Below are 16,618 nucleotides of genomic sequence, written 5' to 3'. Positions count from 1 at the left end.
ACTTGCAAGTTTAATGGGTATTTTGTTAACATCATAATCACATTTCAGTATAAATTCTATACCACCTACTTTTTGAAATATAAAATTAGGTACTGTATACCATATACTTTGTTTATTTTTTTTTTTAATAATTTTGGAGCCATTTTATTTTAAATATCGTGTTAGAGGTCTTAACATCCAAAGCATTCAATCCTCCTTCAATTTTTGACCTACAAATATTTTCTTTTTTAATAATGTGATTTGTTCTTCCAAATAAATTTAAAGAGTTTGGTGTCTATCATTTTAATTAATGAGGGGGGGACATCTAACACTTGAGCAGCATAAACCAACCTGGATAAACCCTCAGCTTTAACCAATAACACACGACCAGTGAAAGAGAGATCTCTCATCAGCCAAGAATTCAGTTTCTTTTACAAATGATTGAATGATGGGAGTGAAGTTTAACTCATTCCTGACTTCCTTATTTTTTGAAATCTTAATACCCAAATATTTGATAACTTTTTGCACGGGAATTAATTGCTTTTTCAACTTCAGTCTCTTAAGAAAAGAGTAGTGTCATCAGCTAATTGTGTGCATTTAATTTCTGTATCTCCTATTGTAAAACCGCGAAAAATGTCTTTCTTAATATGAATGGCCATAATTTGTGTAACCAACAAAAAAAGTAATGGACTAATAGGGCAGGTATTCATATGTCGAATACCCCTTTTAATTTCGAATCTATGAGAAGTTCCATAATGCCAATTGTACAGAGCTGGGAATCTTATTATATAGGGTTCTGATTACTTTTTGAAATTTGTCCCCAAAACCGAAGAATTTAAGAGTTTTAAAAAATAAAGTCATGTTAAATTGCAGGGTTGTGGACTCGAGTCGCTTGACTTGGACTTGACTTGGACTCGAGTCCCAAATTTGATGACTTGCAACTCGACTTGCCATAATCAAAGATGACTTGCGACTCGACTTAGACTTTGACAACAATGACTCGCGACTTGACTCGGACTTGAGCCCTGTGTGAGTGACTTGGAAAGACTTGACCTACCTTCTAAAACCACAGATCAGAGTTGTAATAATCACTGTAGTATAGCACTGTATCTCACTGACGCATGATCACAGCGCTGATCAGCGCTGCTTTCGCACGTTTGGCACTGAGCCAGAGAGCTCTCTGCACTGCACTGTGTGTCAGTTGTCATTTATCACACGTTCAGACAGTTTTCAACCAAATAATGTCTTTTTTTTTCTTTTTCAGGCATTTAAATACACAAGTACTAGCGAACCATTTATAATTTGAGGGGAAAAACACACACTGATGTCCAAGTAAGCGGGCTTTGAAAAATCATCTATTTTGTTTACAGAACATGCATTGCTGGAATATAATTTACCATAAAAATTTGAAACATATTTTGAAATAATAATAGGGTCCTGTGTTTCATGGCCATTAATATTAAGCTTTCTAATAGATGTATACTCTCCATTTCTTTTCTCCAAATTATAAAAGTATCTGGAATTAGTTTCCCCTTCCTCTAACCAACGTCTTCGTGATCTAACAAATGTTCCTTTTGCCTTGATTATATATAATTTATCTAACTCAGCCTGCAGATTCATTAACAAATTAGAATTCCCATCAGTATTATTAGTGATGTTACAAATAGCTCTAATAATTTCCTCTTCCTTTGACTTATTAGACTTTGCAACTTCTTTGCCTTTATCAATTGCACTAAGTCTAATTTGAAACTTCATAAGCTCCCAATTTTTACAGTATAAATTTGTTCGCTAAGCTTGATTTCAATATGTTTGTATTATCTTCTTAATTTCATGTGGAAAACTATCAATTTCCAATAATCTATTATTAAGTTTCCAATAAGTCTAAGAGCCTTTATATGAAGTTTCATTATTCCCTTTGATGCAAAGATAAATCATTTTGTGATCAGACAATATCGATGGTTCAATTGATACTCTGTTTGTAATTTGTTCAAATGAATTAGAAATGAACCAAAGATCGATTCTTGACTGTTAAGATTTATCCCTATTACCCCATGTGTACTCTTTCAAATGTGGGTGTTTATATCTCCATATATCAATTACCCCTACATTTTCACAAAATACAGATAGCTCTGAATCACCTGTAGATGGTCCAATTGGAATAGGAATTCTATCCATCTTAACATCTGGGACAATATTAAAGTCCCCACCTAGAATTATTTCAATATCATGGAATCTTTTTCTTTCTTAATCTCATTTTCAATATCAGAGAACAAATCAACATTATATTTTGTAATATTTGAAGCATATACAGTAGGCCTACCTAACAAAAAAAATTTCCCATCAATGGATATTGTTAGAATTATCCACCTACCCAATGTGAACTTTGCTATAAACAATTTTACCTTTAAATGAACCCTTTAAAATTGCAACTCCTGCTGAGTGATTACTTCCAAAAGAATGCCAAATTTCGCTGCCCCATTGAAACTTCCAAAAATTCACATCTGAAGAACAAGCATGAGTCTCTTGTAAAAAAATTAAAATCTACATTAAATCTCTTGCAATACAAAAAAACAGCCTTTCGTTTAGTTAAATCTTGAATACCCCTAACATTAAAGGAACAAAACGATAACGACATGAACTTTTAACAATCACAATTACAGAAGAAATAAAGAAAAACTCTTAAAGGGTTAGTTCACCCAAAAATGAAAATTCTGTCAGTAATTACTCACCCTCGTGTTGTTCCAACCCCGTCTTCGGAACACAAATTAAGATATTTTTGATTAAATCTGAGAGCTGGATCACTTCTCCATAGGCTTCTAAGTGATTGAAACTTGCTGGCCCAGAAAATGCTTTTCTTTAAAATTCTTTAGGCTTCTCACTCTTTTTGACAAATTAATTTACATGATTTTTACAAATATTTTTGCTCTCAAAGATAAATTTCTACCCAGTAAAATGATTTGGATATTTATATGAATTATAGAAATGTCCATGTCTTTATATTTTATTATTATTTTAAATAGGTTTGCTGAGACCCTAGTGAATTTCCTATTAAAAGTTTTTATTCAGTATAGGCTAATAATCACAAATGACAGGAAAGTTAATTTCCTGTCATTTGTGATTATTACTGAATAAAAACTTTTACAAATATTTTTGCGCACAAAGAGCATTTTCTACCCAATAAAATATTTTAGGGATCAATTAGAAAAAAATATTTTCGTATTCAGTTTATATTTTCTTTGAATGTTTTTCTAATTCAAAAAAATATATTTTTTATTTTATTTTAGGTATAGTAATCAGGGGAAGAGGAAAATTTTTTTACAATTTTTTGTTGTTGTTGTTGTTGATTATTTTAAAACTTGTTTTGTCTCATTTGAAACCCTTGGAAGTTTTCTGAGGCTCCATAATGACCCCCTTGTTGAAGCTATACAGAAATACCAGAAGTTATAATTTAATTTAAGTAAAGTAAAAATGGCTTTACAAACAGTTCACACACTCATTCTGCTTGTGTTTCATCAATAAGGCATATTTTACGCTCCCACACCGGCCAGCTCCACCGAGTCCCTCAGCCAACTGCACGGGCTCCTGCTCCGGCCCGGCCCGCCCCGACGGAGCCGCCCATGCGCCGCAGCACCAGCTCCTCTAGCGATACCATGAGCACCTTCAAACCCGCCGTGGCCCCGCGCATGGGGGTGCAGCTCAAGCCCCCTGCCCTGCGGCCCAAACCCATGGTGGCGATACCCAAGACGGGAGCGGCGCAGCATCCGGCGCCCCCTCCACAGGATCCACTGGACAAATCCTGCACCATGTGATGAACTGTGTGCATTCAGAGCGACAGTGAGGAAACAATGTAAAATTAGGACCATTGCAGTCAGAGCCAGGTTTTTAGTGGATGGATTTCAATGCCATTGAACATTTCGCAACATTTCATTCGCTTTAGAGAGTGGACTAAAGCAAATATAAGTAGGCTAACTAAAGATACTAGAAATGGTCAGCATTAATGAGGTGTTAGTTTAAAACAGTGTGTGTATAGAATTCCAACACTATTTTAGGGTTTATTAATAAACTAGAATAACGTCGGTTACTAAGCATGGTTCAGAAGAGTTACTTAAACAGGTGTTTACTATTTCAGAGTTACATTTTCTCTCATGACCTGTTTAGTGAATTCAAACGGACATTCTTAAATATATTCGAAAGACACCTGCGACTAACAGAAAGCTATTTATGTGTATCCAAAAACTGTTTGCATGCTTGTCCGACACCTTATTTGTTTCCGCAATACTCTGTGTGAATAGATTCAATGATATTAAAGAAAGCAACAAATCACTACAGCTTCCTATATTCTTAGGGTGACTTTTTAAATATCAGCTGTTTACATCCACTAGAAAAACTGTTAAAGCTGCCGTCGGCAAGTCTGGCAGATTGGGTCGATTAGCCAAAATTTTGAATGTTTACAACTCTCATGCCCCTCCCCACTACCAGCGAGCACCCTCCCATCGAGGTCGTGCTCGTCAGTGCGTCACTGTGCGTGTGTACCTGATTTTCTGTGAACGCGTACGTCTCTTCAGCATCTATCAACACCATGGACTCGGAGGTAGGCTGCCCTGGCTAATCTATCCATAAATAGCAATAACCGAGGAATTGGAAGCTTGTTAGTAGATTTTCTCTCCGCCATCACGCTTCATGCAATCTCCAGGCGAACTTCAGGCGTGGCGTGTGCATGTGATATTAACGTGCGCGAGTGAGGGGGGATCTGTGGCGTGTGCACGACCTGTGATTGACAGTCAGATCTCACACCCCCCTGTGCTGATTGGACCTGATGAAGCGGGAGCGCTGGATTTTTGCAAAACAAATAACACGCTCCAGGTGGAGTTAGAAGCTCGGGTTTTTTTCTAAAACCACCTTATTTATGTTGTTCTGTCGGATTATAGTGTCGATTACACTGAATATGATAAAAAAAATGTTGCCGACGGCAGCTTTAAATGTGAATTATACAGAAACTAAGCAGGGTCTTTGGTTTCTCTGTTTACAGCATAAGGATTGTGGGAAATGTGTCTTTACATCTCAAGAGTGTTTTCTGGTCACGACTCTTTGAAGTGATGATGTGTGGAATGTTGAGGTTGGAAACGCACTGCCATATAAGGGCATGTGATGTCACATCTTTTGCCCGCCCTGATTGGCTGTTGATGTTGAATGATTCTAAGTTGAATTAGCAAGGCTTTGCTTTGAATATTATATTTTTGATAGTAATATTTGAATATATGCCCAGGGAGTTTGCGTAAACCACATCCGCTTACTTGTTTTTTTTTTAAGTACTTCACTCAGTTTCTTATTTAGAATGAAAGAAATATATATTGTGTATATAAATGTACATCCACTAAACCTTTTTATTTTTATTTTGTGGGTCTTTTATGTACGTTACTTTCTCCCAGGCCAATTTGGAACAACTGCTCACTATAAACATTATTTTTTTAGTATCTCTCTGCTTAATTAGATGTAATCTGTGAATAGTAAAGTCTAGCTGCCAAAAAAGTAAAGTTCTTCAAGTGCTGCTTAGAGTTTGATGCGGATAGGCTACGAGAATCATTTCTTTGTCTGCTTAGCTGTCTAAAGCCCTCGGCTCGGTTCTACCCTATAAGCATGAACGATAATCCTTTTAGTTGTCATATGCAAGTGCTTTTCTAGAAACTTTTAAGGCAATAATTCTTGTTGTTTCACCAAACAAGGGAATGATGCCAATAGCCATGGACTCAGAGACTGTTACGGCAGTACTTTCGTGAGATAGTGCTGTTTCTTATGTGTGCTAGTGGCCCATTAACCCTTTGTAATAATGTCACATACAGCACCACACCCAAATGAAGTCAGTCACATGACATACCCAAAGACAAATAAATATGTATAGCATCAGTCACTCCAGTGTATTTGCACTCCAAAATTAAAAATCTGGGATTTTGTATACAGTAGCCTATATCAATCTTATGTTATCTGTGCATCAACATTCACATTATTATGACAGTTTGGCAATAGTTTAGTGTTACTTGTACTGTATTCACTGATAAATATACAACAGTTTACTCCTATTTAGGTAGAATATGCTATGAAATATGTTTGGATGATGTTATGAAATTGTCCATCGCTGAACCAAGGGGAGAAACTTTAAGACAATATAAGCAATGCCTGTTTTTAAACATGTAAAAGGAACATACTAAAGCCTTTTGATTACCAATTTATATTGAGTGATATTAAAAACGATTACAAAGTGGTGTTTTTATTTTATTTTATTTTATTTTTTAAGAGTGTACATTACGTTGATATTTGAGATCTTATGTCTCTCAGCTAAGCCTTGAGAAATGTTCTCCCTGCAAAACTACACACAGTAGCAAAATCTCTGTATGTATTTCATTGCTGTTTTATCAGTGTCCACGTACATCTCTGTACTATGTACTTGTGAAAGTGCCTTTAAAAACTGTTTTAGAGGAACTTCATACAAACGTCCTCTGTGCCGTGGCATTCTTATTTCAGATCCAGTATACCGAGTTGCTAGGGATTACAGTAAATAAATTATTACTAACGTTGTTCTGTTTATTAAGTTGTAAGAATGGTCAAATAATAAAAATACTGCTTAGCCATTGTGACATTGCACTTTTATGTAAGACTGTATATTTGGCATGTAACATCCTAACAAGTTGTAGAGCTTTTGGAGGACTGCTCAGTCTTTCTAATAAAGAACATAGTTTGGTCAGTTCACTGAGGTGTTGGCTTGTTCCTCCTGTTGTTTTCTTAAAGGATAAGATTGTATGTGGTGACATATGACATTAAACACTCTTCACAATATGATGCTTAAAAACAAAGACAGTGGCTTAATGAATTCCCAGTCTGGACTTGGTTGTTTCCCAATTGTCACTGTTAAGGAGGAAGGAGTGTCAGAGCATTTTGAAAAACAAGATCTGGTTAAACGTGTTTGTTCCAATGTCTTTTTTAACCCTTCTATTGAAGATACACCGTAGCATTTACCAGTTCAAATTGAACCAATATTATAAATCACAGCTCAGCGGTAAGAATTTGCTAAGAACTTAATATAATAATGAGATGCTACCTGTAATCATGCTTCTTATAGTTTTAATTTCATGCTAATCATAAACAAACTTTTATTTTCTTATACTATGATGGCCAGGCCACAAGCCTCTTTTAGTCTAACTCTTATTTTTGTTGTAACATATACATTTGTGTTGTAATTAACAATTTATAACAAGTGGAATTATCACCAAAAGATCAGCATTAAATAGTGATGAGGGATGGCATGAAATCACACAAAGAGGAAATATAGAGGGGAAAATAGATGATTCTTCTTTTTGCTTCGATTCACTTATTGGAAGTGTTAAAAAGAATAAGATCTCAGCCATCTCCCAGAATTCCTCTTGCCTGCCTACTGGCAGCTAATGTTAATGTTTTTATGTGTGAAAAGAAAGAGGATGTGATGTGAGACACGTCAAACTGGAAACTAGCAGGAAGGAAATGGTTGACTGGGGTCATGTTTAAGGGGAAATGTACAAATGTTTCATTAACCAGAATCAAGTATTACAGAGAGCATTTTAAAATGTTTATTTTTCAGGTTTGCGTAAGACTGAGTTTTATAGTTTTTGCGAAATTCTTTGTTTGTCAACTGCCATTAAAACCTCAAAAGAACAGCTAGCAGCTATGGTAGCCATGGTGACCCACTGCATGGTTTCCTGGAGTTGCATGCATAGACATAAAGACATAGAGGACTCATTAGCGGCTGCTTTCTTTGGGCCGTAAGCCGTCCGCCATATTGGAACGGTCAAAGCCTGTCCCTGAACTTTAGAGAGCAAGTGCTCTGTGCATCTGCAACCTTAGTTAGACGCATGTATGAATATCTATATCTGCAATAGACTTCAGCAGATGATTTTGCAAAACTAAAATACATCAATACAACAAAAAAGGCATTAGCTAAAAGTTTCCATAGTTTAAAAACCTGGAATATTGAGTTAATACAACACTTTATCACCTGTGAAAGGTTATCCTATTTCTTCGGGAATTTAAACAAAGTCAAATGCAAGAAAATTATTTCACAATTTGTATAAATATTCTTGTAATTAAATAAACATAGCAGATTCTACAAAACCAATACATACTGTAAACAAACTAGTGAATATTTGACATTTTATCTAAAACAGTAAGAAATAACTTCAGGAGTCTTCATAGAATTATAAGAAAGCACAAAATGAAGCATAGGCTGTGCTATAAAAAACAAAAAAACATTGCTGAAAAATAAAGTACTATCTGTACATTGTACATGTGCCTGTGTTTTAGTCGTTACAGGTTTCCGGCATATCGCTCCTTTGTGAGCTGGTGCTGGGGTTTCCTTGGCCGTCGGGAACGTGTCGTGATTCCAGCCTGTGTGGTGATGAGGGTTCGCCGTGAGTTTCCAGATGATCAGGGCAGATATGTTGGTTTCCTACCAGCTGATGATTGAATCTGGACACCATGGTGGAGATGACCTCCTCCTTGTCTGGCCGCTCATACTCCGCACAAAGGTCTGATGGTATGGGTATCTTAAGTACCTCATCCATGTATGGAGCAGGGTCCACAAAAACATGCTCAAATATTAGGTCCTGTAGGTCATCTAGGTACTCTGTGCAATAAAACAAAATTTATTTGTAGATATTAAAGTATTTTACCCTAACTTTCAGGAAAACTTGCAATAACACTGTTAATTTATATTTCATTTTATATATATAAAAAAAAAAAAATTAAAGTAACTTACTGAATGTTGGTGGTGTCTTCACTTGTTTGATCGTGCATTGTCCTTTCCTGGCCTTTGGAAAGTTCACTTTGAATAGTGGATGTCCTGTTGATACAGATACAGATACAGATAGCTTTATTAATCCCCAAAGGGCAATTCAGTTTCTACAGTACACCATCTAAACATACAACCATTCACACAGCCATAGCATGTAGTATATAACAAGGGTAACATGATAGGGTCCAGGTCCAAAGACAGTTTATAAATAAAAAGACATCAAAAGCAGAAAAAAGCTCCTAAAGTGCATAGTGCCAAGAACAGATCAGTCCATAATTATTTCTTTAGCTCAATATTTAACAGCATAATTGCTGAAGGAATAAATGATCTTCCATAACGGTTTGTCTTTCTAGGGGGCTGCAAGTAACGCCGACCTGATGGCATAAGAACAAATTCATCTCCCAGAATATGATGTTGGTTCATCAGACTTTTTACTTTTTGAAGAACACGTTTCTCCCAAAGAGAATTTAAGTCGCACATTTGGATTCCAATCATTTTGGAACAGACTTTCACAATATTATTTAAACAGTTTCGGTCCTTCACTGAAATATTACCAAACCAACAAATGAAAGAAAAAGTAAGAAGGCTCTCAATATAAGACAAATACACATTGCACAGTATAGATTTAGAAACCCCAAAGGAATTTATCCTGCGCAATAAATGTACTCTCTGCTGGGCCCGTTTGACCACTGATTCAGAGTTCCTTTCAAACTTCAGTTGAATCAAAAACCGTACCCAGATATTTATAATAATTTACCATCTCCACATCCTCGCCATGGATCCTGCATACTGAAGTATTTGTCCCTTTTTTTCTAAAATCGATAATGAGTTCCTTAGTTTCAAGAAGGCTGTCATCACACCACTTAACGAAATCAGGAAGTGCTCGTCCGTGATCTGACTCTGTGCCATGGAGGAGTGACAGCAGAGCAGTATCATCAGAAAATTGAACAAGAAAACTATCCTCTTTAAGAGACCTACAACTATCCGTGTATAAAATGAACAGTAGCGGGGAAAGTACACAGCCTTGTGGGGAACCTGTGTTGGAGACTTGGGTTTTTAAAGTAACCCCATTTACTAAAACCCTCTGTGTCCTATCAGTCAGAAAATTTAAGAACAAGGCTAAAAGCTGATCGGGCAGATTAAAATAAGAAGCAAGCCTCTCAATCAAAATGAGAGGCTGCATTTTGTTAAAAGCTGATGAAAAGTCAGCAAATAAAAGCCTGGCATGAGATTGGGGTTTCTCCAAATGCTTCTAAAGTGTGTCCAAGATAAAAAGCTTAGCATCATCCACACCTTTATTCCTCTGATAGGCAAATTGAAGAGAATCAAGTTTGCCCTCGACCAAGATGAGAACCTCTTCTTTTAGGATTTTCTCAAGGTTTTTTACTACAAGGGAAGTAAGCGCCACAGGTCTGAAATCTTGTAATTCCCTAGCTCTATTGATTTTGGGGATAGGAATAACAATGGAAGATTTCCAAATAGTTGGGAGCTTGCAGTTATCAACACACATTTGAAAAAGATGGGAAAAAACACCACTGAGTTGTCCAGCACAGTGGTGTAATGTGTGACCATAGATAAGGTCTGGGCCTGAGGCTTTCCTCTTTTTTGTTTTCTTAAATAGAACCTCAACTTGTTCTTGAGATATTTTAATATCACTACATGGGGTCATCTAACAGTAATCAAGCGCTAGAAAGTGCTCATGAGAAGATTCTGAGTAAAACCATAATCACAGATAATCACAGAGCATATTTGCTAAAACCTGGCCGATTTTGGGTGAAAAAATCGGGTCTGTTGAAGACGTTTGACGGACTAGTAAGACACGTGTCAAGAGAGTTAAATCCAGAAAGGGGATTCAGCCAAACATGGGGTCATCTAACAGTAAACTAGACCATTTTTACACACCTATTTTCTGTAAAATGAGAAATAATTATGGAAGTGAAAGTGACGTGTATCAATGTGGGTTTGAAAGTAGAACAGTATTTAAATGACGATATTAAAGTTTTCGTCTGAGAAAGAATGTGAACGTAGTGCTAAAGAAAGTGAAAAGAACGTGTGAGTAAATGAGGGAGAAAAGAAAGTTAAAGGAAAGTTGATAGATGGAAGTCGTAAGAAGATTGAAGGTTAAAAGAAGGAAAGATTTAAGTCTTAAGGGAATCCTTTGAAGGAAAGATCTATAATAATATTCTTTTTTTATTTTTAAAAGTACTGTATTTTATTTTTCTAAACTGTTTTAATTATTCTTATTTCTTTTTATTATTTTAATCTCTTCTATGTAAAGCACTTTGAATTGCCATTGTGTATGAAATGTGCTATATAAATAAACTTGCCTTGCCTACATGGTGTCAAGGAGTTTTTCAACCTGGAGACATCATGCATGAAATCAGACGTTTCAAATAGTAAAAAAAAAGTATTAAAAGCATCAGGCAAACAGTCATCCTGAACACTGTTAAGGCTGATCTGCTGCCTGGGTTCATTACCACACTGATTAATCCCACGCCATGCTGACCTAAGGTCGCCATTTACATATTGTTTTTCTATTTTTTCCCTATACTTACTTTTGGCTTTTACTATTTCAGCCCTAACCTCTCTGGATACAGACTTTCTCTCCAATGAGTCACCAGTAAAGAAGATCTTTTTTTTCTTATTAATCACTGTTTTTAGATCTTTGGTAACCCATGGTTTATTGTTGGGGAAAGTGATAATGGTTTTGACTGGGATAACAGTATCCACACAAAAGGTAACATAGGACGAAACAGTGTCTGAAAGTTCATCAATATTGATGATGTTGCTTGTGCAAGACCAGCATTTTCATTGTAATGAAACGCAGCCAGGTATAGTCTGCATGTTACGTCAGAAACGAGGACACAATATGCAAGTAAAAGCTCTTTATTAATAGTCAATAGTGTTGATGACGATGAATTAATCCGGGTGATGCAGGCGGTGGCGCAGGGACTTTGATGGTCAGACACGGAGTGATGGATGAAGTGCAGCGTGCTCTGATGAGTGATGACTTGATCCAGACATGAAACGTAATCCAACAAGACGCGAAACCGGAACACAGGAACTCAAGACGGGACACGAGGCACGGGAACAGGATCAGACAACACAGAGACTTCATACAATGATCTGAGAAAGGAGATGAGAAAGTGGTGAGCATTTATAGGAGATGAGATGAGTGGCAGCTGGTGATGATGAGTGATTGCAGCTGGATACTGATCAACCGTAACGATCCGGACACACCCACACACGTAAACAACAAGGCACGAGACTAGAGAGAGACATTGGATCTATGAACCGTGACACTGCAAGTGCACAGACACAATTCAGGAAAATAGCCTATAGTGATGTAAAGTTATTTTAACAGCAGTTAAATGACCTGCACAACATTCCAAGAAATGGGAACGCCACATTTTTGGGGGCAAACCGTAGAATGACACTATGAAATGACTCCAAAGATGAAGTCTGGTGATGTGAACTTATGTGGTTTAAAATAATGATGGAGAAATAATGATTAACCATTATTTGGCTTGACGCCGGACGGATCTGGAGCAGGTGGTGATGATGGTTCAGGAACAGGATCTGCTGGAGGAATAAAAGGCTCTGAGTTTCTGTCAGGTTGGTGTTGGACTTCAGGCTTCGGGTCAAGTCTCGAGCTCAGAGCTCTCAGCAAGTATGTTATTTCCTATCCAAAACAAAGAGAATATGAACAAGTCAACTCATGAATGTTTTTTTAGAGCTAGAACAGAATTGAATTCTGTTTGGTTTACTGATTCTGTTATTTTCCTGTTTACTTCAGGGATGCAGCTTTAAAACAATCTGTATAGTATCAAGCGCTATATAAATGATATAGCTATATAGGTGATTTGACTATAACAAGAACATTACAATGAACACAAATTTGAAAATCTCACTACAAATAATCCAGAATTTAAGACAAAAGATAATAATCCTACTTTACCTGTTATACTGCCTCATCTGAATGAGTCTCCTAAACTTCTCCAATCTAGATCACAATCAATCCATTGATGTTGTAACATCTGCTCTAAGCTGGGGCGTTTAGTTGGATCCCTCGCTAGACACTGTCTAATCAGATCCCTGCAGTCTGTACACATTTTAATAAGGAGAGAGCTGGTTAGTCATGACCATGTGACCTGGGATTTTTGAAAACAGCGATGGCTTTCGCTATACGTTGAGCTATATATGAAAATTCTGATTTCAATGTTATCATCATTATTCACTCACGTTTGGATAAGTCGGGGTTTACAAATGTAACTTTGGCTCGTTTGACTTCCGTTACACTAACAAAAGGAAGACATTCGTTCGACAACTCGTACAGCAGCACTCCTAGAGACCAGACATTTGCTGGGACGGCGTGGAATCGAGGTTCTGTAAAGACTTCAGGTGGGCGGTATCCATTCATTCCTGTAAGAAAGACATTTGCACATTGTTGAGCTTTTTTTTTTCAAGCATCATCAAATAATTAGTAAGTCACTACCTTCAGGTTTCCACACTCCCAAAATGCTCACCCTCGTATGTGTTGCTCTCGCAGCCTTCACTACTAACTAGCTGACCGCAGCCAAAGTCTATCAGCTTGAGATGTAGCGTGTCTTTCTTCCACAGGAAATTTTTCGTATGAATGTCACTATGGAAAACCCCACAACGGATGCAGTGTTGCACTGCCCGCACAGCCTGTCTCATGATGACCCGTAAGAGACAGTCACTCAAAGGTTGACGATTCATTGAGTCCAGCAAGGTCTGGCAGGGCTCCGGATACTCCATAACCAGAGTGAATGATCTAGGATGTTCAAACCACTCGTGCAGTTGTATGACAAAGGGGCTTATGGGTTCTCGCTTTATCAGCAACAGCAGTGCCACTTCTGTAACGAGAGGTTCGGGATTCCCAGGCTAGAGAGAAGAAGCAGACAGAAGGTTAGCTGGGTAAAAATCTGAAGAAAACATCATTTTGAAATGTACTATTCTTTGATCTTTTTAGATGCGTTCAAAAGAGCCTTTTCAGCTCAAAGTTATTTGGTGCCTCTAGGCTTATTTGTTGATCACATTTATACCTAATGCTTCCTATGGGTGTATTAACTACAGTAATCTGCACTTAAACAACTCTATACACATTCAGGTTTTGGCCAACTTACAATATTAAGATAACGATTGTTGTCAATCTTGCGTAACTGCTTGATGGCAACCTGCAAAAAACAAACAAAAAAAACAGTTTCAATAACAGTAACAGTATTCAAGCATCTGGCCTTGTATTAAGTATTAAACCATTTGTAAATTGTTTTAAATGTGTTTTGATGCATGCAAGAGCAAAATGTTTGTACAATTCAGTAAGATTTACCCTTTTGCCATCAAATTTGCGTGTTCCCAGGAACACTCTGCCAAATCCTCCGGATCCAATTAACTTTTCCATGTTATAGAGAGACTCAAAGGACTCTGAAAAACAAACAGAAAAACATGAGACAATTATTAGCTTGCTAGATCCATTGTTTTATTTAAAAAATATCAGTGCTGGTCGAGCAACAGTAAATGTGATCGGACGTGTTAAAAACTTGACTCAGTTATGCATGAAATAGCAAAATCTCTCTCTGTAGACTTTGCACTGCCCAGCCTTATTTCAGTCTCACCTGTTGAGCTCTTGTTCACTGGAGAAGCCTCCGCGGCACCCTGAACAGTTCGGCCAGTTGATGTCTCTGTTGGCTCGACAGGAACTTGACCCGGCAGCGGAGGACACAGAAACCCTTCGAGGCTGTCGGACCAGGAAGCTGAGGATGACGTGATGCCCGGAGAGGAATCTATGGAAACAGTTCCTGAGGATGGAACATTTCAGACATCAAAAACTGTTTGGTTTTTTTATTACTTTTTTTTATTATATTAATTATCAATGTCAGTGGTCACATCAAATTGTTACTTTGGTTTCACTTTATTTTGGTGACATTCTATAAGTCTATAAGAAACATTGCACCTGCATGTCTACTAACTCTCATTAAAGTATTAGTAGAGTATTAGTAGACTGGTAGGGTTAATGATAATGATGGAGAAATAATGATTTACCACTATTTGGCTTGACGTCGGAGTGATCTGCAGCAGGTGGTGATGATGTTTCAGGAACAAGATCTGCTGGAGGAATAAAAGGCTCCACAACAGTCACAGAATTACTGGAAGTGCTGCTGAAAACACCCATCGTATCCTCCCAGAACTTGAGAGAACGACCAGGTTCTGGAGCTTTTTCTGAAATGAAGAAAAAACAAATGAAAACAACTATTAGACCCATCTCTGACGTCAAATTAAGCAATGATTAGGGTTGGGTACCGAAACCCGGTTCCAATAGGGAACCGGTTCCGACGTAAACGGTAGTATCGAGACCGAATAAGAACGCAACTTTCGGTGCCTGACTTTTTTCACCGCCCCCTATAAAACATCTCGCGGCACGAATGATCCAATAACAAAACATCTGCAGTTAATTAAAATAATGATGGAGAAATAATGATTTACCATTATTTGGCTTGACGCCGGAGTGATCTGAAGCAGGTGACGATGGTTCAGGAATAAACGGCTCCACAACAGTCACAGCACCACTGGAAGACCTGCTGAAAACAGCCTTCCTGAGCTTATGGAAACGACCAGGTTTCTTCATACGTTCGGAGCTTTTTCTGGTCGAGAAAATAATATTATAATGGGGGAAATCATTTTAATATTCTGTAGAAACAAGCCTTATTTTGAGTGGAAAACAAGATAATACTGTTTAAAATAATGTTGGAGAAATAATGATTTACCATTATTTGGCTTGACACCAGAGTGATCTGGAGCAGGTGACGGAATGAAAGGCTCCACATCAGTCACAGCACCACAGGAACAGCAGCTGAAAACACCCTTCGTAGCCTTCCAGATCCTGAGGCAAAGACCAGGTCTCTCGCTATGTTCTGGAGCTTTTTCTGAAATGAAGAAAAAACAAATGAAAACAACTATTAGACCCATCTCTGACATCAAATTAAGCAATGACATAACTTACATTTTACTATTCAAATCTTATCTGTAAAGTTACAGATCTAAAGTAATGGGAATTGTTCACGCTATCCACCTGACTTCTGCTTAATGCCTGCATAAATGTCCCAACATATTATTTCACAATAGTAATAGTAATTTCATTTCACTATTATCACGATTACGAGGGTGGAGCCTGGTGATTCCGATTCAACGCTAAAGTTATTTTTCTTATTTTATCTGATCTTTAATTAAAAAGAAAACATACATTTCCAGGCTTCATTTGGCCAACTCTGGCACATGTGGCTCAGTTCTTGTAATGGTAAAGATCATATGGGCCATATCTAAATATTGATATATTTTATTAAACACTGACATTTATTAAATGCATAGCAATGTCTTATTTATGACATAACTGACTCTGTAATACTCGGCACGACAGCCATTTTGACAATTTTGCATGTTTTTGACAATTCAAGAGAAATAAGTGGTGAAATTGAATTCTTTTCTGGATCGTATGCTGTCTGTGAAGCGGCATTCTGTGCGTGTGTTTCGGGTGTGTGTCAGACAGCCATCGAGCTCATGCCTTATTGAGAACGTTTTGCTAACATTCCCATTCAATTAAGAAAACATTATTTCTAAATGTTCCCTGAACGTTCTAAACGTCCAGTTTTTTCACCGTTTCAAAAATGTTTTATCTTGGTTAAAGGAACATTCTATTTTATAATTTTATAATCCATTGTTTTATTTTAAAAATGTCAGTGCTGGTCGAGAAAATAATATTATAATGGGGGAAATAATTTTTATATTCTGTAAAAACAAGCCTTA

General features: G+C 37.2%; 1 long non-coding RNA gene across 1 annotated transcript in view; it reads right to left on the bottom strand.

The window, feature by feature from the left end:
- The window catches only part of LOC309508264, a 96,425-nt gene that overhangs the window by 65,102 nt on the left and 14,705 nt on the right, over positions 1-16,618 (bottom strand). The window contains exon 2 of the long non-coding RNA XR_014209434.1: positions 10,472-10,669. This is a non-coding gene — a long non-coding RNA (uncharacterized lncRNA). The remainder of the gene's footprint in view (positions 1-10,471; positions 10,670-16,618) is intronic.

This window comes from Leuciscus leuciscus (genome assembly GCF_965113295.1).
Source record: "Leuciscus leuciscus genome assembly, chromosome: 10".
In the NCBI taxonomy this organism is placed as follows: Eukaryota; Metazoa; Chordata; class Actinopteri; order Cypriniformes; family Leuciscidae; genus Leuciscus; species Leuciscus leuciscus.
The sequence above is the reverse complement of the archived record's forward strand: the minus strand, read 5'-3'. Positions and strand labels throughout refer to the sequence as shown.